At 47.0% G+C, this 27,304-nt stretch overlaps 1 long non-coding RNA gene across 1 annotated transcript; it reads right to left on the bottom strand.

The window, feature by feature from the left end:
* Positions 1-154: 154 nt before the first annotated feature.
* LOC104657712 lies at positions 155-25,891 on the bottom strand. Its single transcript, XR_747324.2, has 3 exons — positions 25,585-25,891; positions 23,195-23,406; positions 155-2,518 (listed from the first exon to the last, which is right to left on the bottom strand). It is a non-coding gene; the product is annotated as an uncharacterized LOC104657712 (long non-coding RNA).
* Positions 25,892-27,304: the final 1,413 nt, after the last annotated feature.

Here is a 27,304-nt window from a genome sequence, read left to right as displayed (position 1 = left end):
CTCTGTCACTATCAACATTTTGGTCAAAACCATTTAACAAGTCTCTAGGAAGTTCCAAACTTTCCCACATCTTCCTGTCTTCTTCTGAGCCCTCCAAACTGTCCCAACCTCTGCCCATTACCCAGTTCTAAAGTCACTTCCACATTTTCAGGTATCTTTATAGCAGTGCCCCATTTCTGGTACCAATTTTCTGTAGTAGTCTGTTTTTACACTGCTATGAAGAACTACCTGAGGATGGGTAATTTATGAAGAAAAGAGGTTTAATTGACTTACAGTTCCACAGGCTTAACAGGAAGCATAACTGGGAGGCCTCAGGAAACTTACAATCATGGCAGAAGGGGAAGGGGAAGCAAGGCATGTCTTACCACAGCAGCAAGAGGGAGAGAGAAGGGGGAAGTGTCACTTTTAAACCATCAGATCATGTGGGAACTCACTATCACAACAACAGCATGGGAGAAACCACCCCCATGATCCAGTCACCTTCCACCAGGCCCCTCCTGCAACACTGAAGATTACAATTTGAGATGAGATTTGGGTGGGGACACAGACCCAAACCATATCCCATGCCATGCCAGCCCCTGACTTACAGCAGAGGAGAAATAAACTTCCTGTTGAAGCCACTGGTTTTTGTTGCTGTTTTCTTTATTTTTTGTTTTGTTGTTTGCAGTGAAAACTATTTCTGATATAATACACTAGAAATATTTTAACACATATTAAAATAAATGCAAAAGTATTAACATTTTAAAAGGTTCATTCACATATCACCAACCATGTTGCACTGGTTGCCCCCAGTGCATTGCTAGTTTAGGAAACACTGACATCATGTGTCTTAGTCTATTTGGGCGCTATAACAAAATACCATAGACTGGGTGGCTGAGACAACAAACCAACAAACATTTCTCACAGCTCTGGACACTGGGAAGTCCAAGATCAGGGTACTAGCAGATTTGGTGTCTGGTGAGGGTGCTCTTCTGGTTTGCAGACTATCTTCTTGTTGCATCCTCATTCAGTGGAGAGAAACCTATCCTGTCTTTTTCTCCTTTTGTAAGAGCAAAATCTATCATGGGGGTCCCATCTCCATGACATCATCTAACTTTAACTAGCTCCCATGGGCCCCACCTCCAAATACCATCCCACTGGGGATTAGGGCTTCAATATATACATTTTGAGAGGACACAAATATTCAGTCCACAGCAAATGAAAAAAACTTCGAAAATGATCAAGTAGCCCATAAATCTCAGACCTCCTCCCTCCAGGTACCCTTGGTCTTGCTCAGCCTCCAACACATACAAGGTGCTGGGTCATGCTTTTCACTACAAAAGAAAGGGGGCAAAGGTGCATCAAAAATGCAAAGTATGAAGCCACGGCCCCTCTGCCCCCTCCCAGGAATAACAGAAATCTTCATGTCCATGCTTGGATGTGACAATAATCTCAGAATTGACACTGAAGGTGCTACTTAAGGTTCATATCCGAAGCCAAAAGTCATGAGTTCCAGTAATGGGTTCCAGTCATGGGTTCTGTTATTGCCCCTCTGTGTGACCTTGGACGAGTTCGTTGATCCAACTGAAATCAAAGCATTCAATTCAATTCTCCAAATATTTCCTTGTTGCTTTGTCTGTGTCTGGTGCTCATGCTTTGTGCTGGGATCCTTGCCCTTAAGGAGAGTAGAGTTTAACTGGGGGTAGACTTAGCTCTGAGAAGATCAGGAAGAGAGGAGCTAGACACAGGCCTCTGCTCAGAAGGCAGCATGTTCATCTGGGTTCCCAGAGACAAGGGTTCAGCATCAGAATTTACTTGACAAGTGATCTTGGGAAGTGTTTGTCTTAACCTCTCCATGTCTTAATGCCTTAATCTACAAAACTGGCAGTAATAAAAGTGCTGTCCCCCAATCAGGGTGCTGTGAGTTCTTAAGATCAGTGCATTGGAACCACACAGGAGACCCAGTTGTATGCAACCTCTCCCAATTCCCTGTCAGTGACCTCATGTTGATAGCTTTGAGATCCACCATGGTGGGAAGTGGGATTATTTACACCATGAAGGGAAATGCTGTGGATTGGAGTTCTCTCTCCAAGAGCTGTTTGTCAAACATTTCCCAGCATGCCACTGATTTCACACAGGACAGTGCCTAGCACAAGGCACTTCACACATAGTCAGCAATGATTATTAGAAGGCAGTGAGGGCCACGTGGAGCCCAGACCCAAGGCACGGAGGACATAGCCCCAAGGACACATTTTCCACTCCAGGTCATGGTTCACTCCCTTCATCCGCCTTGAATCTCAGAACTCCTGCTGGCCTACAAGGGCACAGTCAAAGGGCAAGATAACCCTACTCCTGTGCAAAAGTAGATGAATTCATTACTGTCTGCCAAATACCAGAGTTTCTGTTCAAAAGTAACAATGGTTCCAAGCAGATGGTAGCTTTTGTTCCTGCTTCTCCTAGCCATTAAAACTAGTCACCACTCTCCAGCCCTGTGATCTTGAACAAGTCACTTAACCACTCTGTGCCTCAGTTTCCTCATCTGTAAAATGGGAATGAAAGTAGTAGTACAAAAGTGCTGGGCATGTAGTCAGTGTTGAGGAAAGTTTACTACTGTTCATATAACGTGACGTTGACATCAACAGGGCCCTCACATCTGTGCCCGTGTCACCATTTATATTTTACCTCCACACACAGCTGCTCAACAACGTATCAGATAAGACCTTTGCACCCATTTGAAAGATGCACAATGGGAGGCCCTGAAATTCTGTATCTCTAACTGAGGTCACAGTAAAGATTAGAACTTCTCCATCCAGCCCAAGTCCAGACCCTGCAAGGGGGAGATCTCAGTCGTCTGTAGAAGGATGGGGAGGCATCTTCTGCAGTGAGGGACCAGCATTTGCCAAGGCCTAGGGTTGGAAAGTGTGTGGCTCCATTAGTCTATCAATGTTCCTCGAGTGTCTGCTTTGTGCTGGGTCACACACCAGGTGGGAGGAAGGAGACTTGGCCCCAGCTTCATGGTGCTAACAGAGGTATGGTGGATGTGCCTGGGTGTGCACCTAGGTCTGGACTCCCAGAGAGGTGACTGTGTCCTATTCATGTTTATATCCCAGGGCATAGGCTTGTAGCTCTAGTGAGGTCGCAGCAAGGTCAGTGTGGGAGCTGGGGAGCCTCAGTACCTTGCACACCCCACCCCACCACCTGGTCCTAACTCATCACCCACACTCCGGCTGTCTCCGCCCTGACCGCCATTTCAGTCCCTTCCCAGCTGAGAGGCTGCCGGCCCTAAATAACTTCTGCATCCCCTCCTCCCAGCGGGAGCTTCAGAAGTCAGTGGCTCGGACAATTGCACTTGCTTTTCTCTTTCCAAAGAGGGATCTGCCTTGGGAGCCCTTTGAAAGGGCTGTGATTACATCTTCATTTGTGGGTAATGGGATTAGCACACGGATGGCAGAGCCTCCCTGCGGCAGTGGGGATTGTCAGGCCTGCCCTAGTGGGCTGGGAAAGAGGAGCTCCAGGTTCCTCTGAGCTGCCAGGCGATGGCCACCGCCCCGGAGGAGGGGGGACCCCAGTGCTGGGACACAGGGACTGGAAAATGGAATTAGCTCCATCCCAGTGCACAGAGGCCAGCTGTCTCGCCCAACCCCAACTCCTAAGCCGATGGAGAGGATCTCTCTGAAGAGGAGATATGAGAGTGTGTGGCGGGGGTGTCGGTGGGGGGTAAGTTGGGGGGTCTTTTCGTGCCTTTAATCCCCAGCTATCCCCTTCTGGAGGGACTCAGACAGGTGAAGTCACCAGGTTCGGGTCTCCCACAGGTTACATCAAATTTCCTGCCTCCCATGTCCCAGGCCCAGTAGTACTTACAGGGACGCACATCACAGTCACCCTTCTTTGAAACCTGGCTTCTGGGGCAGGCTTGGTGCTGAGGACTCTACGCACGTCATTCATACAATGCTCACCACACACCTGTGAGGCCGTGACCAACCTCATCCCCATCCGGCATAGGAGGAACTCAGGCCTGGGGCCGACTGACACTGGAATGCGGGATCTACTGGCCACCAAGACGCCCCACAGCAGGGCTCGGTTTAATGCCCGCTAACACATTGTGTGTTTACTTGATATTTTCTTTAAGCGTTCTCACTTTTAAAAGTTTTAATTTATTATTTTTCCAACGTTTTATTTTGAAAATTTTCAAACCTACTAAAGAGTTGCATGAATAACACAGGGAACATTTATATGACTTTTCTTTAGAGTCTAGATGCATTGGGTATTAATGCTGATATTTGCTTTTTTCTCTGTCTCACCCTCTTCTCTCTCTCTTTGAATGTGTATGTATATGTGTATATGTATTTATATGTATATCTATGTATACAGATATGTGCACGGCTGTGTACAGCAGTGCTCCCTAATCCACAGGGGATATGTCCTAAGACCCCCAGTGGCTACCTGAAACCTCAGATAGTACCGAATCCTATATATACTATGTTTTATTCCTATACATATCTAAGATAAGGTTTAATTTATAAATTAGGTGCACTAAGAGTTTAACAACTGTTATAACAATCTACTATAATAAAAGTTATGTGAATGCTTTCTCCCTCTCTCAAAGTATCATCTTGTATTGCTCTCCCCCTTCTTCTTGAGACAATATGAGTTGGTAACACGCCTGCATGATAAGATGAAGGGAGATTAGGCTGCTGTCACCTTCTGATGATGCTTTGGAAGAAGGAACACCTGCTTTGGGTGATCCTGTATCATAGAGACAGGATGATATTGATGGCTGGATGTCAGGAGCAGATGATCTCGGTGACTAACAGTACGTAGTGTCTCCAACGTGGACCAACTGGACAAAGGGATGATTCATGTCCTGGCAGGATGGTGTGGGACAGCATGAGATTTCATCATGGCCACTCAGAATATTGCAAAATTTTAAATTTCTCAATTGTTTATTTCTGGAATTTTCCATTTCATATTTTCAGACCACGGTTGACTGAGGCTAATGGAAACCACGAGAGTGAAACCATGGATAAAGGGGGACTGGTGTGTGTGTGTGCGCACACGTGTGCACACATGCATATATATTTTTTGTGAACCATTTGTAGACAAGTGTGAGACAAACATGAATTGTCTCCTAAATACTTCAGCACATATCTCCTAGAACAAGGGCATTCTTGTACATAAACACAGCAATGATTCTCACACTCAGGAAATTTAACATTGATTCAATTCTATCATGTGCTTATTAATCTACATTCAAATTTCCTCCCAATTAACCCAATCATGCTCTTTAGATTCTTTTTCTTTGCAAATCCCAGCAATCATCAAGGATCATGCATTGTACTTACTAATCACTTCTCCAAGATGTGATCTGAAGAACTGAAAGCAGACTGAATGAGGGGACTCTCCCTCCCGGCATGGCTGCGGAATGCTGTGTCGGCATGCAGAGAAAATCAACACTCTCGTGTGGGGCACCTTCCAGGAACCCTGCTCACTGAGATTGCTTCCAAAAATCAGTACAAAGCTAGATCTCCTTCAGATCTTGTCCTTGGGCAGTCATACTGGATTTGGACTCCTAGCTTGTTAAATGAAGGTGTGGCCAAGTCTTTTCCAGGTCTGTCTGGGTTTCCACACCCCCTTGCCCTTCCCTTACAGCTGCAAAATCATTGTGATTCATGAATGTTTCATGTGATCGACCCCCAAAGAGCAGCGAGTGCAGCACTGCTGTTACCCAGGCCAGGGGTGGACTCCGGCTCTACCACGCGCAAGCTGGGCAGCTGTGTGGGCGAGTCACAGCTTCTGTGAGCCCTGGTTTCCTCATCTATGAAAATGGAAATAATCATATCTGCTGAGCAATGTTACTGGCGTGTAATTGAAACTCGAAGGGAGCAACTCCCTTTCCCTTCCCCTCACCATCCGGCCCTAATTTTGTTCAGAGCAGCAGTGAGCCTGTCCCCGGTGGAACAATCATGATTGGCCTGGGCGACTCTGGCCATCCCGTCAGTCTTTGCTGCAGGCCCACTTCTCCAGCCGCCCTTGCAGCCCAGGGTTGGCCATGTGGCCAATCTAACAAGCAAGGCTTAAGGGGAAGTCTTCTGAGACAACTGCCTCTGGTTCCCTTTTTCCTTTGCTGATATAAGAAGAAAGCATTTCAGGAAATGCACCACCCCCTCCTTCCTTCCTGCCTCCCGCCTTTGAACTTGGTTGTGATGCCTGGAGCTGTAGCAGCCATTTGTGACCATAAAGCAACAACCATTAGGACAAAAAGCCAACTGGTGGAGGATGACAGAAGAGGAAGCTGGAAATAGCCTGGTTCCATGATGCCAATGCTCAGCTGTTGCCCCAGTCCTGAACTGCCACCTCCCACTTCTCATGGAAGAGGAGTCCATCTTTATCGCTTAAGTTACTGTTGTGCTTTATAGCTTAAGATTCTGTGGAAAGCATTCCTAATTGATACAACTTCCAAGAAACTTCTAGATGCAGTGGAAAATATAAGGCATATGGGATCAAACACAACTGGGTTCAAAGGTAAGAGGCAGCCCCTAATTAGGTGCATGGGCCAGGATACATTACTTCACCTCTCTGAGTCCCAATGTCTCATCTACAAAAAAAAAAACAAAACAAACAAACAAACAAAACAACAACAACAACAACAACAAAAATTCCACAAACAAACAAGGATATCCAGGAAATGCTGTGAGGCTAGAAAGACATACTTATATGCCTATATTTAGTAAATTGTCCATTCAACAAGTATTTGCTGAGCACTGCTGTGTACTGTTAATTCAATGAATGTTTTAATTGAGCACCTAGTACTGCTCTAAGTACTGTTTTAACACTGCAGGTATCACAATGAAATAGATCAATTTTTCCCTCTCATAAACTTACATTCTGCGGTTCCCTTTGAGTTTCAATTACACGCCAGTAACATTGTTCAGCAGACATGATTTATTTCCATTTTCATAGATGAGAAAACCAGGGCTCACAGAAGCTGTGACTCGCCCACTCGGCTGCGGAGCTTCCATGTGGTGAAGCCGGAGTCCACCCCTGGCCTGGGTAACTGCAGTGCTGCCCTCGCTACTGCTTGAGGATCGATCACGTGAAACATTCGTGAATCACCATGATTTTGTGGCTGTAAAATGCTCTGGAGGAAGGACAATGCTGTTTCCAACTCCTTTTGGAAATGTGTTTCTCATTTTGATCCCATTTTATCAGATACATAAACTGGATTATCTGGAGAACGAACAGGCTCAATGGTGCATTTTCAGCTAATAATCTTTGCTTTCAACTTCTCAGACCTAGTGGAATTGCCATGCTGAGAGAGCCCCGGCCCGGCCTGGCACAGAGCATGCCGTCCTGTTTATTTGTATCACCCTCTTCTTCAGCTACTCGAGAAGCCTTAGAAATCCAAGTGCGGTCTTTCCTTCCACAATCAGGGAGAGCAGGAAAGAATTCCACGTTTTAGAATGTCTACTAATGTGGTGGCCCCTGTCTCTACCTACTTCATTTCATCCTCGGGTCAACTCTGGGATGTAGGGGTTATTCATCTTATTTTATAGATGGAGAAACTGAGGCTTGAGGGGAAACTTGCTCAAGATCACCCAGCCCAGACCTGTTTGTGGTTATTTGTTTAGCGTCTGTCTCCCAGCATGACTGTGAGCTCAGAAACCATGTCTGTTTTATTTACCACTAAATCCCCTTAGTTCGGGGTCTGGCACCTAATATAATAAATGTTTGTAGGATTGAAATGTGGAGTCTAGAACCTCTTGCTGCCTGAGGGTCTATATGGCTACAATTCTAAAATTCTCCAACTTGTTTACCTTAGCCTGAGAGGGGATGTGCAGGGCATAAGACAGAAAGAAGAAGAAAGGAGACTCACATTGAGAATAAATGCAAAACCCAGGCTAATGTTGGAGAGACAAGGCTTCCCCATCATGGCCCAGGACTGCTTCATTGGAGCCTCTGCAGGTTTCCATCACACACATTAAGCAAGGCTTGGCATCATTTTCTAAAACAGAAAGAAGTGGGCAAAGCCTAAACGGTTAGCACTGAGTGAGTCGCAAGCTCCTGGGTAAACCCCTTTCCTTTTCTGGACCTCTGTTTCCTCATCAGTAAAGTGGAGGAAGTTGAATTCCTAGACTCAATCTTCTCTCTGCTCAAACATCCTTCCCAGAGCTGAGATTGCTGAACTTTTTTTTCCAGGCACTATAAAGTAAAAATGCAAAACTCTAGCTTAAGACACCTTGATCTTATCTATTTGCAGAGTAGGTAGCTTAACAAACTAATAGGAATCAACCACATCAATGTACAGATGAGAATAAACCTATGCCTACATGATACTTACCAGGTATTTCATCATCTCCATTTAACAGATGAGCAAACTGAAGCACAAAGAAGATGCATTTGCATAAGGTGTCACGGTTACTAAGTGGCGGAGGCTGACTCTCAGTGTCCATGCTCCTAACTACCTTACCGTGCCACCTTTCAGTTTGGTCTCTGCTATGTGCTGGACCTGGGGCCAAGATTTTACACAAAATATTTCTCACTGAGTCCACACCTAGGTTCGCAGCCCAGGCACATCCACCAGCTATTGCCTGCAGTTTGGCAATGGGAAACTGCAGATGGGAAGACATTCCCATCATCTCTGTTTTCAAAGAAAGTAAGTAGTGCTTACACAGGAGGCAAAAATGGCTGAGCTAGAACCAGAGTTTCCCCTGGGAGTTTGACACTCATGTCCCTAAAGATGTCGTTAAGCAGGCCAGCTTGGGTGGCGATCCCTGCTCTTCCACTCAGCTCTGTGACAGCAGGAAACTTGCTAAACCTCTCTGATATTAAGTTTTTCCATTCTGGGAAAACTCTCCCGGGGCTGTGTAATGCAACCCTTTGAGATTAGGCTCTGAGATAAAAGAGAAACTGCCCTGGATTATTCTTTGTAGTGAGGCTGATGCACTGAGGGATGGAGGAATACACACATTGGCTCCAGGTACTTTTCCCTTCAGACTCTTCCCTCCCCAGTCCTTAAAGTGAGTGGAGCTGGGACTGGGCACCTCTGTTCAGGCCACTCTTTGTGAGGACAGAAGGGTCACTACCAACCTGCCAAGGATTTAAGGGCAAAAACCTCCTGTATCCCTGACCAAACCACGTTCACTCCTCACCCTGCGGGGTGTGTGGAAGGCCATCACTGTTCTACTGTGGCACACAGCATCTCCTGATCCAACCCAAAACACTCAGAGAGGACTGATATTGGAGGATGTGGACATAGGGGATATTAACTCCCATTTGCAGAGGGCTTCCCACGCCTTGCTTATATTGCGTCATCCTTTGAGCTTGGTGGTGTTCTTCCTGCTTTACAGATGAGGGACATGGGCCCTGAGAGATCATTTCCGTATCATATGGTGGTGCTAGGATGGAGGTCATGAGTTATCCCGTCTTTAGATCATGGTTGTCACTGCCAAACTGCAGGCAATAGCTGGTGGATGTGCCTGGGCTGCGAACCTAGGTGTGGACTCCCAGAGAGAGGACTGTCCAATTCATGTTTATATCCCAGGGCACAGGCTTGGCCCACAGTAGGTGCTCACTGAGCACTCACTGGATGGATAAATGAAGGATGAATGCACAGATGAGAGCCCCAGCTCCTAAGGTAGTGACTAACTTCTCACCATGCCCGCTTCCTCTTCCCCTGGGCACCCAGCTGGACTGCGTTTTCCAGCCTCCCTTGCAGTTCTGGCCAATGGACTATGGGGAGACATTAAGTGCACCATTTCTGAGGTTGGTCCATGAAAATCTTCCGTGTGATCCTCCACTTTTTCTTTTCCCACATTGTCTAGCCATATGCACAGCATCCATCTAAGAACTCAGAGACTCGAGGGATGGTGGAACCACAGGTGGAAGGAGCCTTGATGCCTGAGTCACTGCCTGGAGGAAGGCCGCTGGTAAGTACCTGCATGGAGCTGTTACTTGGCCAAGAAATACACTTCCACAGCATGAAGCAATGAGTGACGAGGTTGTTGGCAACAGCATTAGGCTACCTTCATTAATCTTGGAGTTGGAAGAGAAAACTTCTCCTGGAATCATAGGCTCTCAGGGTTGGAAAGTACCTTGGACATCTCAGAGATAAAGTTTCCACCCAGTGCAGCAATCCCTTTATAACACGTCTGCCTACAGTTCTTCCAACGAGATTTATACACCTCCAGTGATGGGGAGCTCACTTTCACGGAAGCTTCTTTCTCTATCTTTGGACTGCCCTGGCTGCAGGAAGAGACTTCCTTACCCTGAGCCCTACCTCCTCACATCTTTCTCATCTTGATCTGCCTGTTAGCCCCTCAGAGATGAAGCTGGCTTTTCCTTCTCACCTGTAGTTGAAGGCAGAGATCAAGTTCTCCTGAGTGACTTCTCATTCCTTTAGTCAACAGCTATGTGGTGAGCCCCTCACTCCTGCCAGGACCTCCCCAGACCAAGCCTTGCCAGCTATTCACTGTTACCCCCTGGGCATGGTTTTAGGTCCTGCTCCATTTTTTATCATTTCCTGTAGATATGAGCGACCAGATTCTCTTCAGGTCTGTTCCTGGCATTGACCTTAGTGGGAAAACTCACCTTAATAAACAGCAGTTCCCAAATGACCACCTGTGCAGTGCCAAGTATCCTTTCTCCCATTTCACCCTCACAGTGATTCGGTGGAGTGGGCATCGTTTTACTCCCATTTTACCGAAGAGAAAACTGAGGTCAGAGAGGTGACTTGCCCAGAGGACCATAACTAGAAAATGGCAGCAGGGAGTTTGAATCTAGGTGCGTCTGACACCAGAGCCCAGGCCCAGCCTTTCAGGTGGAGGGGAGAGGCCCCAGGCCCTAGGCAGCCAGGCATGAAGGACCGGGCTCAGCCACACTGGCCTTCAAGCCGTATCATGGGCTCACCCCTAGGAGCAGCTGCCCAGCGTACACTGGCCCTCTTTGGTTAGCATGGCCACACCATTGGAGGCCATGACTCCTCCCTAGGCACGTGGCAGCTGGGGTTACAGGAGGAATGCCAAGGCCTGTGCTGTGGCTGTTCCTTGTGTCCAAATTGGTTAAGGGAAGCCCAGAGTCTGGTGGAGTCAATTGCTTGGCCGACCTCTGCTGACTGGAAAGTTGCTAACATAGGTCCCTAATCTGACCTGCCAGCCACTTGCCAGGCGCTGGAATTTGGGAGCTGCTCTGAGGCCCTGCTGATTTGGACAGGAGGACCCCAACAGGAGGGCTGTGTACCCACTGTGTGCCAGGGGCTCACACACCAGATTTTATTTTATCCTCACAACAGGCCAGAGAAGTAGATCATAATCTACCTACTTTCCAGATGAGGAAACTGAGGCTCAGAAAAGTAAAGTCACTGGTGTACATAGACAGGGGCAGGAGAAATGGGATCTGTTCCCACTCGGGCAGATCTGGGTTTGAATTCCATGTTCATTCCATTCTGTGATTTTCCAGTCTTCTGGCTAGAAGAGATTTATTTACAAATGGTTTCTCCCTCACCCCTCACACCTCATCCACCACGCGGGCAGGGCCCCACTGCACCACGACAGCAAGAACTGACCCAGTTAACCCCTCTGTTCCTGCGACATGCAGGAGATGCTCAGGTAACGGTGAGTGAATGGGACTCCAGGGGTTTGAGGCAGGGAGAGCATGGGAGCGGGAGGCCTGGGGAACACAGGAAGGAAGGAAGCAGAAGAGTGAAAGGGCAAAAGATAGGGAGAAAGACAACCAGAAGCAAGCCTGGAAGGGAAATCGGTCGCAATAAAAGCAAGAGATAGAAGAGGAAGACCTTCAGCAAAGGGAAGGCCTTCGCCTCAACAGGAGAATGGAGAGAGCTTCCCAGCTAGTAAGGTAATGAGCTCACTGTCGCTTGAGGTGTGCAAGCAGGGCTGCATGAACCTGTGTCTGGAAAGTCCTAGGGTGGATTCATGCATCCAGGAATGGCTGCACAGGCTTCTCCTACCTCTGAGAGACCGAGGTTCTGATCAGATAACCACTCCCCTCTTATACACAAGCACATTTAGAGAGCTCAGTTCTCATCTCTCATGCACTTTGAATGGAGGTAGAAAGTGCCAGAATTATAGGCTCAAAACTGCTTTTCTGAGTTGTAGGTGCTCTGTCCTTGACCCTGAAGTCTCTCAAACTTAGGCAGAGGAGAGCTGTGAACCTAATGAAGGCTGCTTAGCGCCAGCAGAGGATCAGGTCTGCATTCCTCAATCTGAATTCAGTGCTGACTGTAGTTGGTCTGGGCCCTCCCCACCCCTGTCCCTCCACACCCCATCAAAGCCCCACATAGGCCTAAGTTCAGTCCCAGCCAGTCCCTGCCCTCCTCTCCACTCTCCAAATAGCCACGGTGGTGGCTGCACAGTGACTGCTGTAGTGCTTTGCTTGATGCCACGTCCAGCATAACTCTGTCAGCACTGTGAAGCTGGCGTCAAGTCTCCTTCCTCCCGCCTGGTGTGTGACCCGGCACAGAGCAGATGCTCAAGGAACATTGGTAGACTAATAGAGCCACACGCTCTCCAACCCTAGACCCTGGCTAATGCTGGTCCCTCACGGCAGAATACGTTTCCCCATCCTTTTACAGACGACCCCATGCAGGGTCTGGACTGGGGCTGAATGGAGAAGTTCTAGTAATAGCTCTAGTAATCGGCAAAAGCTTTGCTATGTGTTCTCAGTTCCTCAAGGTAACCTTAGGAGGTAGGTACATCACTATCTCAGTTCATAGGTGAGGAAACTGAGGCAGAGAGTAGCAGAGGGGTGTTCGAGGCCAAGAGTGTTGGCTTCTGAAGCCACACCCCAAACTCTAGACTGTGAGTTCTCAGGAAAAGAACGCTGGACTGAGCAGCAGAGAATGGTAGCTGTAGGTTTCTCTCCCCCATCCCCTGGCTCCTCTCAGGAAGGCGACAGAGCTCCTTGGGATCTGGCAAGATGCTTAGCACACAGTAGGTACACAGAGAAAAGTTGGGTAATTAATCAGTTCCCTTTAGGCAGCACTTTACTGGACTGTCTTTTCTTCAAATGACCCACCAATATGAAGGATCCTGAATACTGTGCAGCTTCCCTCGCCCCGCTGATCAAACAATGGAGCATCAGGAGCTGACTTTGTGGTGGCTTGCGAATCAGGGATGGGACAAATGTTTTCAGTGTCACCCAAACCCTCTGCTGATGTCCTGAGACCTTCCTGCAGTGGAAGAGCCTGGGATTGGGGTCTGAGGTGCCCAGTGTGCATTCCCATCAGCTGTCACAGTGGGTCCCCCAGGAAGTGGGCAGGACGGTTCTTAGGGCGTGTTCTGAGGCTCCATACCTATGGGGCAGACGCAGAGGGAGCAGGCTGAGCGGAGGAAGGCATGGAACTGCAGTGCAGGTTCCCCAGGGCTTTGTATCAGGGATGACCCTTCAGAGCCTTCCTGGTTTGGGACAAAAGGCCAGGTCTTGATGCCCAGTTGGGCAGGCCCTGGGTGGAGCTGACCCTGGAAAGGGGCGTGAGTTTGGATGACTCCAGCCCAAGTCCAGGTTCAGTTTTCTTCAGAAAAAAAAAAAAAAAAAATCCCAAAGAGGGCCGACAGCAAAGTTCCATCTTCCAGCTGCTGGGGAGTCTGGGAGGAACATCACCAGCCCTCCCACCATGTTGAGTGAATTTCCATCATGGCGACCTCAGCCACATTGCCATCCTCTCCCCAGCTTTGATTTCCTCGTCTGCAAGATGGACTAACCAGTGGTTCTCAAACTTTTTTATCTCAGGACCCCTTTGTACATTTTTTTTTTTTAGATGGTGTCTCACTCTGTTGTCCAGGCTAGAGTGCAGCGGTGCAATATTGTCTCACTGCAACCTTCACCTTCCAGGTTCAAGTGATTCTCCCGCCTCAGCTTCCTGAGTAGGTGAGATCACAGGCACCTGCCACCATGCCCGACTAATTTTTGTATTTTTAGTAGAAATGGGGTTTCACCATGTTGGCCAGGCTGGTCTTGAACTCCCAACCTCAAGTGATCCGCCCGCCTCAGCCTCCCAAAGTGCTGAGATACCGGTATGAGCCACCGCACTCGACCTCCTTCGTACTGTTAAAAATTACTGAGGATCCCTAAACAGCTTTTGCTTATGTTCTGAATCTACCAGCATTTAGATATTAAAACCAAAACTATTCTAAAATATTTATTAATTCATTTAAAAACAATAATAACAAACCTTGTATGTGCTAACACAAATAACCTGTTTTTTAAAAAAAATGAGTGAGAAGAGTGGCATTGTCTTATTTGTTGCAAATTTTTTATCTTCTGGTTTAATAGAAGTGTTGAATTCTCCTATCTACTTCTGCAATCTGTTGTGAGGTTGTTTGGTTGAAGTATATAAAGAAAATCCAGCCTCACAGATATGTTGTTGGATGCAGGACAAATATATTTATAGGCTTTTCAGATAATTTCTTGATACTACATAAAACTTGACAAGCAGTAGTATAGTTTTTTAATGTGGAATCTGAAAACACATCAGTGAACATTTTGTTCTTTGTCACATTAAAATCCACTAGTCTGTCTTGTACTTTGGATGTATCTTCTGACTATGTGAGATTCTGAAACATCATGCATTAGTCATTGGAAAATGCTGGTTCACCGACTTACAAGAACTGCCAAATGTTGACACAATCAATTTTACAATATCAAAAGAAAGCACATTCGCTAATACTATCATCAAAAAAGTCTTTACATTTGGAGAGCAAGCTCACAATGATGGATACAAGTTTTCTAAAACTCTAAGTTTTGTTAGAAGTTCAAATCTCAGCCTGGCATGGTGGCTCATGCCTGTAATCCCAGCACTTTGGGAGGCTGAGGTGGGTGGATCACGAGGTCAAGAGATCAAGACCATCCTGGCCAACATGGTGAAACCCCGTCTCTAGTAAAAACACAAAAATTAGCTGGGTGTGGTGGTGTGTGTCTGTAGTCCCAGCTACTCAGGAGACTGAGGCAGGAGAATCGCTTGAACCCGGGAGGCGGAGGTTGCAGTGAACTGAAATCGCGCCATTGCACTCCAGCCTATGTAACAGAGTGAGACTCTGTCTCAAGAAAAAAAAAAAAAAGCTCAAATCTCTCTGGCAATAAATACTATTAGCTGTTCACCTTGAAGCGACAGGCTCACTTTGTTCATTCTCAGAAAGTGTCTGCCAGAAACACAAGTCCGAATAACCATGGTTAGCCTGTCAATCATTCTTTTAAATAAAAAGGGTGCTCCACGAAGAAGGCAGTGAGTTTCTTTTACCACTCAAATGATTGCATAACGAACTGTGTTTCTTCTATCTGCAGCGGAAGTGCTTTATGCAGGCTTCCCATTTTGTCACACAGAATGCTAAAAAGACGCTCTCAAAGATTGAGATTTGACAATCCTTAAGGAATTTTATTGCTTCATTCAAGATTATGTGTTTATGTTTTGCTGACTGCATGATGGTGAACAATACCATAACTATTAGTATAGTATAGTATAGTATAGTATAGTATAGTATAGTATAGTATAGTATAGTATAGTATAGTATGGTATAGTTTGGGGCCAGCATTTTGATTCCAGTTAAGCCTTAGCAGTTTTGCCCACTGTTGGATTTGTATCATCAGTGATAAGTCAACAGAGTAAAATATAACTTAGTGTTAGTAGTATTAGTATTAATATTAACATTAGGATACTGAATTAATATTACTATGAACACAAGATTTTACCTCAAAGACCTCAGAGAACGTCCAGGGGTCCACGGAGCATTCGTTGAGAATAATTGATATTAAAAAAGGGTGGTATTTGAAGTCAGATAGACCTGAACTAGAATCCCAGGTCCTACTAGCTGTGTGGTATTGAACAATTTGCTTACACTCACCAGGTCTCAGTTTCCTCATTCATAAAATGGAGATAATACTGCCTGCCTCACAGAGTCCTCTTGAGACTCAAATGAAATGGTATCTATGAAAGTGCCTGGTTCAATGCCTGGCACATGGCACATGCTTCATAAATATGCCCTTTCCCCCTCTAATGGACTTATTTGTGTCCCCTGGCTGCCAATTCACCTGTTGAATCCTCAACCCTAATGAGACTATATTTAGAGATGGGGCCTTTATGGAGGTAATAAATGATAGGTGAGGTCACAAGGGTGGGACCTTAATCCAATAGAACTGGTGTCCTTGTAAGAAGAGAGAGAGACACCAGGTTTCTCTCTCTCTCCCTTTCTCTCTCCCCTGCCCTGTCCACCCTCCCATCCCCGACCCCCCACAACACTATGAAAGCACAGAGGAAAGGACACAGTGAGATGACAGCCATCTACAAGCCAGGAAGAGAACCCTCACCAGAAACCAAATTTGCTGACACCTGATCTCAAACTTCCCAACCTCCAGAACTGTGAGATAATAAATTTCTGTTGTTTAAGCCACCTAGTCCTTGGTATTTTGTCACGGCAGCTTGCGTAGATGAATGCACCCTGCCCCCATACCCTTCTCCTTTCAAAGTGCTTGTGCTGTTGGTTTATATATTAATAGTTTGAAAGGCCTCTGTTTGCTGAAAAGAGCTAGGCATGAGCAAATAATATTGGCATTAGGAGCTCTGTTCCCAGACAGCCCTTGGGCAAATCTCCCAGCTTCAACGATCATGCCTTTCAGGAGATTTCTGATGAGAACATTCCAAGATGCCAGTGGAAAATCCTGATGCTGGCTATTTGAGAACCATACTGGGAAGAAAGCAATTTTCTAATAGATTTTCTAAAACAGTAAACAGTGGAGAGAATGCCAGGATAGTATTTTTAACTACCACAAGCCAAAAAAAATCAGCTTCAAGTCCTAAACCATCATACAGACTTACCATGACTGGTCTGTCCCATGGAAACACCATCAGTCCATCTGATGGTAATAATGGTGGTGGTGACGATGGTGGTGGTGATGACGAAAGGGATGATAATGATGAAGATGATGCTGATGTCATGATGATCATGATCATGACATGATGATGATGATCATGACAATCGATAATGATGAAGATGATGCTGATTGTCATGATGATCATGACAATCGATGATGTCAATAATAAAAATTATGGTGATGACAACGGTGGTGGTAATGGTGGTGATTGTGACAATGATGGTTATGGTTACAGTTATGATGGTGATGTTGGTGATGATGGTGGTGATGATGATGGTGTTGGTAATGGCGATGATGGTGATGATAATGACAATGGTAGGGATGGTAATGAAAATGATAATGCTAATGCTAATTATGATGATAGTGGAAACCATGGCAATGATGATGATGGTAACTATTGTGATAATGATGATAGTAATGGTAATGATTTTGACGATCATGGCAGTGGTAATGATGATGATGGTGATAGTTACAACAGTGATGTTGGTAATGATGGTGGTGGTGATGATGATGGTGATGCTAATGATTTTGATGATGATGGTGGTGGCAATGATGATGATGGTAACTATTGTGATAATGATGATAGTAATGGTAATGATTGTGATGATCATGGCAGTGGTAATGATGATGATGGTGATAGTTACAACAGTGATGTTGGTAATGATGGTGGTGGTGATGATGATGGTGATGCTAATGATTTTGATGATGATGGTGGTGGCAATGGTGATGATGGTGATGGTGATAGTTACAGTAGTGATGCTGGTGATGATGGCGGTGATGCTAATGATTATGATGTTGATGGTGGTGGTAATGGTGAGGATGGTGATGGTTATGATGGTAATGTTAGTGATGATCATGGCTGTGATGGTGATGGTGATGACAATGACAGTAATAAGGATGGTAATGAAAATGATAATGCTGATGCTAACTGTGATGGTAGTGGGAATCGTGGCAGTGATGATGGTGGTAATTACAGTGATAATGATGATGATGATGATGGCAATAAAACAGCCAGTTTTTTGAACATCATATGCAAGGAGCTTTGCTAAGTGCTTTAATGAGCACTCATTTAATGTAATTAAATGTGTTATTTAATGACAGGCAATACCTTCGAAGTAGGTAAAATATGCCCATTTTACAGGTAAGGAAACTGAGTGCAGAGAGGCGAAGTAACTTGACTAAGGGCACACAGCTGGTACATGGCTGAGATGTATTCTTTTCCCTCCATTCCAATAGTGATTTATTTTCTTTTGCTTATTTTGTTATTGCAGCTATTCCTAGGCTGACAATAGACTGAGATCAGGGTTTAAGTTTGTAGGAGAAGAAAGCTGAGCAACTTGCCCCAAAGTCACACAGCTTGTAAATGGCCATGCCAGGATGTGTCCTCCAAAGCTCTGTACAGCTTTTGGAGTTTCAACTAATGTGCAGGTGTAAGGCCTTATTGGAAGTGCATGCCTGATGGTTTGACCTCCAGAATCCAGGAAACTCCAGAGTCCTCTCCCAGGTGGCCAGGAGAGGGAAACAGGTTGATGGACACTTCAGACACTGAGCAAGGCATTTGGGCCCCATCCTGCCTTGTACTTAGCTCCTGCCACTCACTCCCTACACCCCATCCAGTCCAAAGCCGGCTTTCTGAGACAGTCTCAGCCCTCCAGCTCCCCGAGGATCCACAGCACTTGCCAGGAGCTATCAGTGAAGCAGAGAGAACTCACTTTTCAGGCTCACAGAACTGGATCGGGTTTTTTTTGTTTCATCCCAACTTGCTCTGTGACCCTGCACATGGTACCCCATCTCCCAAAGCCTCAGTTTCCCACCTGCAAGAATAACCACTTCCCAGATTCAAGCAATAATCCACGTGAGCCTGCCTCAGGCAGAGTGTGGCAGGAGATGGATGCTGGGTCAATGGAGCTTTTATCCTCCCTTTCCTACAAAATACAAGTTTTATGGGTGAGCTACATATATTTTGGCTCAAGAAAGGCTCACTACCCACAAGATGGAAAAACAAACGTTCGGTGTTGAAGAAAACTGCGTGTTCCAGGGACCACATTGGCTTCCCTGTCTAAAAGTACAACTGCAAGCCCAGTAATTACCCATGCCACTGGCCCCAGAAATGTTGATTGACCAAAGTACAATTTCATTAGTGGTTTTAGAGATATACTCACGCCAAAGTGGCTAATGCAGACTTTTCCAGCACATAGCCTTACGAATTAAGCTCCTCTTGCAATCTGAGATTTAGCAGTGGATGTGGTCAACTCCCCTCACCTACCCCAACCCCGCATTTATCCCTGAATTTCCGCTTATAAATCCACTTTGGGATTTGGCCTCTCTATCTGTCCATCTCCTGCACACTAGGCTGATAGAATTCATTAGGGAATCCACAGGCTGCCCACTATGCAGCAGGGGCCGGTAATGAGGGGCCGGGGTGGGTGATCACAGGGCCAGTCACTGTGAGCAGGGCCCTGAGTGCACCTAGCTCCTAGTCCTGGCATTAATCATGATTACCCAGGGAACCCATGGGGATGGATAGGAAGCCTCAAATTGTTGTTTCAAGGCCCACCAAGCCCAAGCAAAGCACTTTTGAGGGAGGGTGGCTCCGATCCTGGTGGAGCACCTTCAAGGCCCGGGTATCCATCCTCACCGCCCCTTGATCCTCTGATCCACACTGCACCATCAGGGCTGAGAGCGGTTTGGGTTCTTACTCGAAGTCAGGGTCTCACTGCGACGCTTTAGTGCATGGGCTCTGGAGCCAAATTACCTGGATTCAAATCACAGCTCCACCCTTCCTTGATGACATAGGGCTGTCTGCTTTATCATTCAGGGCCTCAGTGTCCCCATCTGTAAAATGGTAATAATGAGGATAGCTTTGTGACAGGGCTGCCGTGAGAACTAGAGGAGCTGTAAGGGCTCGGAACAGGGCCCACACCGATAAGTGTTCTGCTGCAACTTCACGTCATCCTCAATCGACACAGTGTAAGAATGGCATTCAAAAGTCCCTCAGACATAAACAACATGGTTTTATGTATTTATGTAGACACTGGGGTTGCTGGGGTTTTGCTGTGATGCCCAGGCTGGAGTGCAGAGGTACGATCAAGAATCACTGCAGCCTTGACCCCCCTGGGCCCAACTGGTCCTCCCACCTCAGCCTCCCAAGTAGCTGGGACCACAGGTACGCCCACCACACCTGGCTAATTTTTTTTTATTTTTGTAGAGACAAGGTCTGCCTATGTTGCCCAGGCTGGTCTTGAACTCCTGGGCTGAAATGATGCTCCTGCCTCAGCCGACCAAGGTGCTGGGATTACAGGTGTAAGCACCCAGCCTGGTTCTAATTTTTATTGAGGTAAAACTCACCTAGCATAAAAGTAACCATTCTAAAATGCACAATTCAATGGCATTTAGTACGTTACACTCACATGCTATGCAGCCATCACCACTATCTAGTTCCAGCACATTTCCATCACCCCAAAGGGAAATCCCATACCTATTCCCCAGTCACTTTCCTTCTTCCCTCTCCCAAGTCCCTGTAAACCACTCATCAGCTCTCTTCCACTATGGATTTTCTTGGACAAATTCTGGACATTTCATATGAATGGAATTATACAGTGTTTGCCCATTTGTGTATGCCTTCTTTCCCTTAGCACAGTGTCTTCAAGGTTCACCCACACTGTAGATCCTCATTCTTTTTTATGTCTGAATGATAATGCATTGCCTTAACAGACTACATTTTATTTATCCTTTCATCAGTGATGGACATCTGTTTCTACCTCTTGGCAATGGAGAGTAGCATTGCTATGGACATTCATGTACAAGTTTTCATGTTGACATCACTTTTCCTTTCTCTTGGGAATATACATAGGAGTGGAATTGCTGGGTCATATGGTAGCTTTATGTGTAACTTTTTAGGAAATCACCAAACTGTTTTTTACAGTGGATGCACCATTTTACATTCCCACCAACAATACCCAAGGGTTCCCGATTTCTCCACATTCTCACCAACATTTATTTTCCATTTTTTAAATTAGCCAGCCTAGTGATTGTGAATGGATAACAACATGGCTTTCAAATGAAGGTAGGATGTGACTTTTTTTTTTTTTTAGCACAAGAATTGACCCCACAGCCTTGACCCTCTATAAGCTCAACAAGGAGACTCAAGGAACAAACTGCGGCCAGGATTTCCTCTCTCTGGGCCTCAGTTTTCCCCTCTGTACCATGATCCGGTTGGTTTAGATTAGTGTGTCTCAAATGAGCTCTGTGGAAGTGGCAGAGAGAAGAGGATGGAGATATTTTGCTACAGAAATGGAATAGTGCAGATGCTTTCTGGAGTCCCAGGGGAAGAAAAGATGAGTCATTCAGATAGATTCCCCTTCGTCTGGAGTTTCTCATCTACTCCGAGATGAGGGGTCTGGCCCTAATGATCGAGTCAGTTCTTTGGGGCTGTTGTGTCAATGTCTTAAGAAAGAGTACCCAGCCCTCCCAGCCATCAAAAAGCTCTCAAGTCAGATCAGAAACATAGGAAGTCTCCTTCATCCAGCATTCAGGCTTCTCTAACCCAACCCTGAGTGGGGCCCCAGAGACCCTGAGGCCACATGGAACATTCCAGGACCCCTCTGTTACTCAGGAGGAAAGGCATTCCCACGTCAACTGCTTGTCTATTTCTCACTGCATGTTTTGCTCACCCTCTGCTCAGAACACCCTCCCCCGCTTCTCCATTCAACCAGCTCCTGCAGCTCTGTGAATGCCCAGCACAGCCCTGCTTCCTACAGGAAGCCTTCTCTGATGCTCTGCCTGGAGTTAGGGGTCCCATCCTTGTGCCCCCTCTGTCACAGCACTCTACCTTGTTTCGAGCACTTTCTACTTAACTAGCCTCCTCCACTGGGCTGTGAGGTCCTTGAGCAGGCACCGTGGGACCCACCTAGGGGCCCGGTACTCATCAAGGCCACATCTGGGATAAAGAGCCCATCAGGGATGACCCGTGTCTGGGCTGCCAGAAGCCTTGCGAGGTGCTTTCCTCCAGGAGCCAGCTCCTTCCTGTCGCAAGCGGTGTTGGCGGAGGGTCAGTCATGGTATCTGACCCTTCTTGAGCATGTGACCCAAGCTGAATTAATTTTGTGCTCCCTGCTGAGAACTTCAGGCATGAGAGAGCAACGCCAGGCGGGATAAGAGTTGACACCAAGTTTTTCTGACCTCCCCTTACTTCCTGCTCTGTAGAAGCCCAGAGCTACCCAATTCCTGTCTTCCTGCGGTCTGATGGTTCAACTTCTCTTGACTTTTGTGAGCTACTCCAAATCTTGAAAATAGCGTCTTTTGTTGCATGAGGTTTGCAGACGTCCATCTGTGTTGCTTTTCTCCAGAAAACCCTCCAGAAAACAGCATACCCATTATTCTTTAGTGCACAGATCACACAGATTGGTGAACAAATGAGCTGACTCTTGAGGGGAGAGATGGCCAATCAGATGGGAAGGACTGAAGAAAGAAAAGCCCTCACAGTAGAGGGATCTGCACTGGCAAAGATCCCTGGCAAGGATGTACACAAGGCTGCAAGGCTGGGGTGAAGGTGGGTGGGAGGGGTCCCAATTGCAGGACCATCTTCTGTCATCTTGGCCTCCTTTATTTTGTGTGTGTTGTGGTTGAATACAAAACAGAGAGAAGATGTCCAAACCTATGCAGCAGTTTATGGAAGTGGAGAAGGTGGCTGGAAAATGAGACTTTAAGTGATGTTCCCCTCCCCAAGACATTGCTGGGGAACCTGGGGTGAAGGACAGGGCCCCAGAGCAAGCTGAGGTCCCTGCTGGGAAATCAAAGGTCCAGTTCAGCCAACAGCACGCTGCATCAGACAGAGCTGTCTTACTTCAATAAAAATGGATAATCTCTTCCTTAAGCCTTTCAAAAGGTGGGCTCCAGATGGATTAAAGGCCCAAATGTGAATGTTAAAATAATAAAGCCAATCAAAAAAGCATAAGGGGATATCTTTGTGCCTAAAAAGGAATGATTCTACTCCAAAGACCCTAAGAGCACAAGACAGAAGGAGATAAATACGAAGAATTGGACTGCGTGAAAACTAAGGATTCCCGTCCACCCGAGGCACCGCCTGGCCACGGCAGCAGACAGAGGATGCACGGGCTGATGCTGCAAAGAGTCAAACTGATGAATAGTGACTACTTGGAATATACACGGAACTCTTACCAAACAATAAGAAAAACATCAAAGATCTGATAGAAAAATAACCACAGGTTGTGAAAGGCAGAAGAGAGGTCTAAATGGTTAGCAAGGATAATGAGATGTTCAAACTCAGCAAAAATGACTGGTAGTTGTTAAAGCAGCGGCGTCGCTTTAGACTTACTATGAAAAAGGCAAATTTCCATAAGTGGATGAAGTAACATTGCCTGGAATGTCTGGGAGAGCTGTGCACTCTCGTGTACTGTAAACCCGAGAGTCTTTCTGAAGGCGTGCTGGTCAGTCCGGACAGAAGTTAGGCCTAGGTACAGCCCACATCCCTGAGACCCCACTCTGGGCTGTGGAGGTATGGATGCCGGGGAGTTGTTACATAGGCCCCTAGAAGGGCAGAACACAGATACCCAAGTAGCACTGGTCATGGGAGCAGAGGACTGGGGACATCCTGGTGTCCACCCCTCACTAGGAAACACTGGAGTTCAATGCAATGAGCTCCAGGTATAGCACACCATGGGGTGGGCCAGGAAGCAAGGGGAACAAAGGTGCCCAGTCCATAGTAAGTGCTCAGCAAATATTATTACCAACTCTTGCAAACATGGCATCCGTTCACAGTAAGGCAAGCCTTGCTCAGAGGAAATGGCCTGCCCTCACTCCTCTAGGAATGTTTAATACCCAGGCAGTGTCCCTGGGACCTTGTGGGCACCAAGTTCTTATTCATTCGCCTTTTTGCCGTCCCACCAAATCCTGTGACAGGAAATGCAGCAGGTCTAATCCTGAGGTCAGAGTGGCCCTCTGCGATGGCTGTTCTTTCCGGCCCACCCCCCTCGCCCCCCTCCCATTCTTGGGACCCTGATTAGCCTGAGTATTGGATGACCCTTGCTCTTCTTCCCCTGCCTCGCAAGGGTTAATCAGCCTTCCTGCGGGGCGGCAGGGTGGCTAGGAAGGAGGCAGCAGGGCGGCCTGGCGGCAGGCGGCTTTCATTACTTTGATGGGATACATGTGCTCGGCTTTATCTCCGGCCCTTTCTCCGTAATTCAGCACTTGAACGTCTCAGCTGTCGGTCGATCTGCAGACAATTGCTCAGGGTAATACTATCCGGAAAAAGCTGATAAAACGCAGATGTGACGAGGCCTCTGAAATTTGCGGTTTGCTAAGTGGTTTGCTGCGATGCTTGCCCCTGGCCAGGGCGGCTTCCCTTCGAGGCTGGGAACCAAGGGGGTGGGAGTTGCATTTTTTTTTTTTTTTTAAGTGAAAGGTTGAATAGAGGAAGTGAGTGTAGAATTTTTTTCTCTAATTAGGAAGATGGGCAAATAGAAAGTAGAGGGGGAGGGGACAATACCGGAGGATGTGGCAGTTCTGGCCTCCCCTTGGGTCCCCATCTAACCAGCCTCTCCAGGGGGTACCTCCAGAAACGGACACCTTGGGCTTCCTCTGTGCAGCCTGGAGGGGGTGTGTGGTGCAGGGGCCCCTTGGAAGGAGGCCACTCACCCGCTGTGTGACCCTGGGCAAGTCACTCAATCTCTTGCTCCACTGACTCAACCAAAAGACCAAATGATTCACAATCTCAGTTACTTACCTGGTACGCTGTGCCCAGCAGGATGCCTGAACACAGTAGGTGCTCAATGAATGATGCAGAGGTTTCCTTTACCTCACTTGGGATCCCATGTGACCCTAGAGAGTAAAGCTGCGTGACACTGATGTAAACACAATGAGTCCCAGTTGGGTGGTAGGCAAGGGGCTGGCCAGGCTGTTAGTCTCAAAAATCACAACTTCCCAGGCCAAAGTCACCGGGCTGGATCCCCTGAGGAAACAACCATCACTGTATTTTCCTGGGCCAAAGAAGTGTTGGGGCAGAGCTCCTCCACGTTACTGTGCACCCGAATCACCAGGGACCATTCCAAATGCAGATTCCCATTCAGGAGACCGGGGCAGCCTGTGAGCGTGCATCTCTCACAAGGTCCTAGAGACGCTGAGGCCACAAGCCAGGTGAAGACCCCGAGGCGATAGGCTGGGGAGGAGGCTTTGGGCATACCCAGGCCTTGCCCTCTCAGTCCCAGGAGAACCCTGCTGATCAGAGAGGACAGGAGGCATGGTTGGTGTTGCTCAGCACGTTGGGGACAGAGCCAGGCTGGGAGGGTGACTGCACCTGGGGCTTGGTGCTTTTCCCACAGGGCCTCTGGTGACCAACCTTCCATAGCCAGACCTGGTTTCAGACCCGTGGGTGAATCCACGTGACAGCATCCCAAAGAGAGCTCGCCTCATTACGCCCTTCCCAACTTGCTTTTATGACAAAGGAAAACTATTAATACATGAATTGATGCTGTTATGTGCTGCCATTGAGGCCATGTGACACAGTTCTTAAAACAGCCATGGGTCTGACCTGCACCTGTCTGTGGACTTCATGCCCCAATCTGTGTGCCAACGTCTCAAATAATCAATGAGCCATAAAGACAGCTTGTGAAAACATGGCTTCAGTTTCAGGGATGCCTTTTCACTCTCTTATATGTTTACGCTAAGGTAAAAGTAGCCAGCACATTGAGCTGCTCCTGCCGTCCTTACCTCTATCCTCGAAAACATCCCTGGGAGGTGACTTGATCACACCCATTTTCAGATGAGGGAAACTGAGGCCCAGAAGGTTAAGGCACTTGCTCTAAGGCTCCTTGCTGGCAGGATCAGAGCTGGGGTTCAAACCCAAACGTGTTTAGGAGTATCCAGCTCCAAAGCACACACAGCTGGGTTGGTGCCACGCTGCCTCTGGACAAACAGGACCCCAGGGTCGGTGTGAGGACGCAGAGTGCTAAGGCAGCCGAATGCAAAATTTAGGGCAGGGCTTGGGTATTTCCCTTGAAAAGGCCAGTCTGCAATTAGAGGGGCCGTTTGCAGTTCTTGCCTTTCAAAGAAAGAGGGCGTCTCTCCCCCTGCTGGGGTGTGGGCAGAGCTGGTAGCAATTTTCCCACAATGTGTAAATTAGTCAATCTCCGAGTCTGTAAACGGGGGCCTTTGAAGCGATCTTAATGAAGCACTCCATTAGGACTTAGTGATGGCTGCCTCCAGCATTACTGGACCCAGCTCCTTTTGATGTCTTGGGGCCACGGGTTGGAGGCTCAACTTATCTAAATGCCCCGGCAGGCTTAAAAAAAAAAAAAAAAAAAAAAGGCAAAAAGCTCCCTTAGAGAAGTTGAAAAATTTTTAATGAAAAAAGTTAGTCCTGGCCTGACTGATGTTGGCACTTCAAAGCCGGTGCAGACTAAATTGCTGTAGACTGCTTAATTCAAAAGTGCTCCTTCGCGGGTGACAGTCCAATGGTGACAAAATACAATTGGCAACAGGAGACGGGCAAGATCAAAGGCTGGCTATTGTAATAGTTTTGTTCCATGAAGAATTGCTCATTGTCAGGAGTTTTTAAGCCTTTCTCTCTCTCTCTCTCTCTCTCTCTCTCTCTCTCTCTCTCTCTCTCTCTCTCTCTCTCTTTTTTTCTCTCGTTTTGGCTCCAGCGCCATCCCGGGATTCTCTGGTTCAGAATCAGTGTACATAAATACTTGTAATTACATCCTTCTGATAATACATTTCAGTTCACAGAGGTTGCGACAGCCTTCCCGTCTCTCTCAAGGTTCATGGAGCTGGTGGTTGGTTGGATTGTAAAAATCATTTCTGTGTTTTTGTTAGAAAAGAACTTTTGAGGCACCTGGAGGATGAATTAGAGCTGGGATGGGCTCATCTTCTTGAGGACTATTTTAGGATTTGCTTCGGATTAAACTGCTGCCTGCAGAGGCCCTTGAGGGGTGCTGGGGTGGAGGGAGTGTCAGATGACTGGCCATGGGGTTCTGGCTCTTCTTTATGATGTTACCTGGTTTCTCCTGGCCTCAATTTCCCCAGTTATAACCTGGGGCTCATTTGCTCACACTGCAAGTATTTATTGAGCTCTGATCTGGGTGAATGCATGCCTTGCAGGGTCATTTAAAAGGCCATTAGGATAAAGTGGGCATGAAAGCACTCTGTCATCTGGACACTGCCTCCTTCACTCTGCTCTGCAGTTCGGAGAGGCTGTTTCTGGGATCTGTGGGTTACCTGACTTCTTTGGCCACCATCATTTCCTAGGAACACAGAACCCAGAATGAGATATTCTGGTGAGTTCTTCACAAGCCTCTACTTGGAGAGAGGGAACAGATGAAAGGAAAGCGTGTCCCCAGGCCTAGAATCCAGTTCTCACTTCTCTTCCCACAGTGTGGCTCCACCAACTCACTTTACTTCCAGAACCTCAGTTCCCTTCCCTGTATCA

Source organism: Rhinopithecus roxellana, chromosome 2 (genome assembly GCF_007565055.1).
Source record: "Rhinopithecus roxellana isolate Shanxi Qingling chromosome 2, ASM756505v1, whole genome shotgun sequence".
In the NCBI taxonomy this organism is placed as follows: Eukaryota; Metazoa; Chordata; class Mammalia; order Primates; family Cercopithecidae; genus Rhinopithecus; species Rhinopithecus roxellana.
Note: the sequence above shows the minus strand (reverse complement) of the source record. Positions and strands in the feature narration are given on the sequence as shown.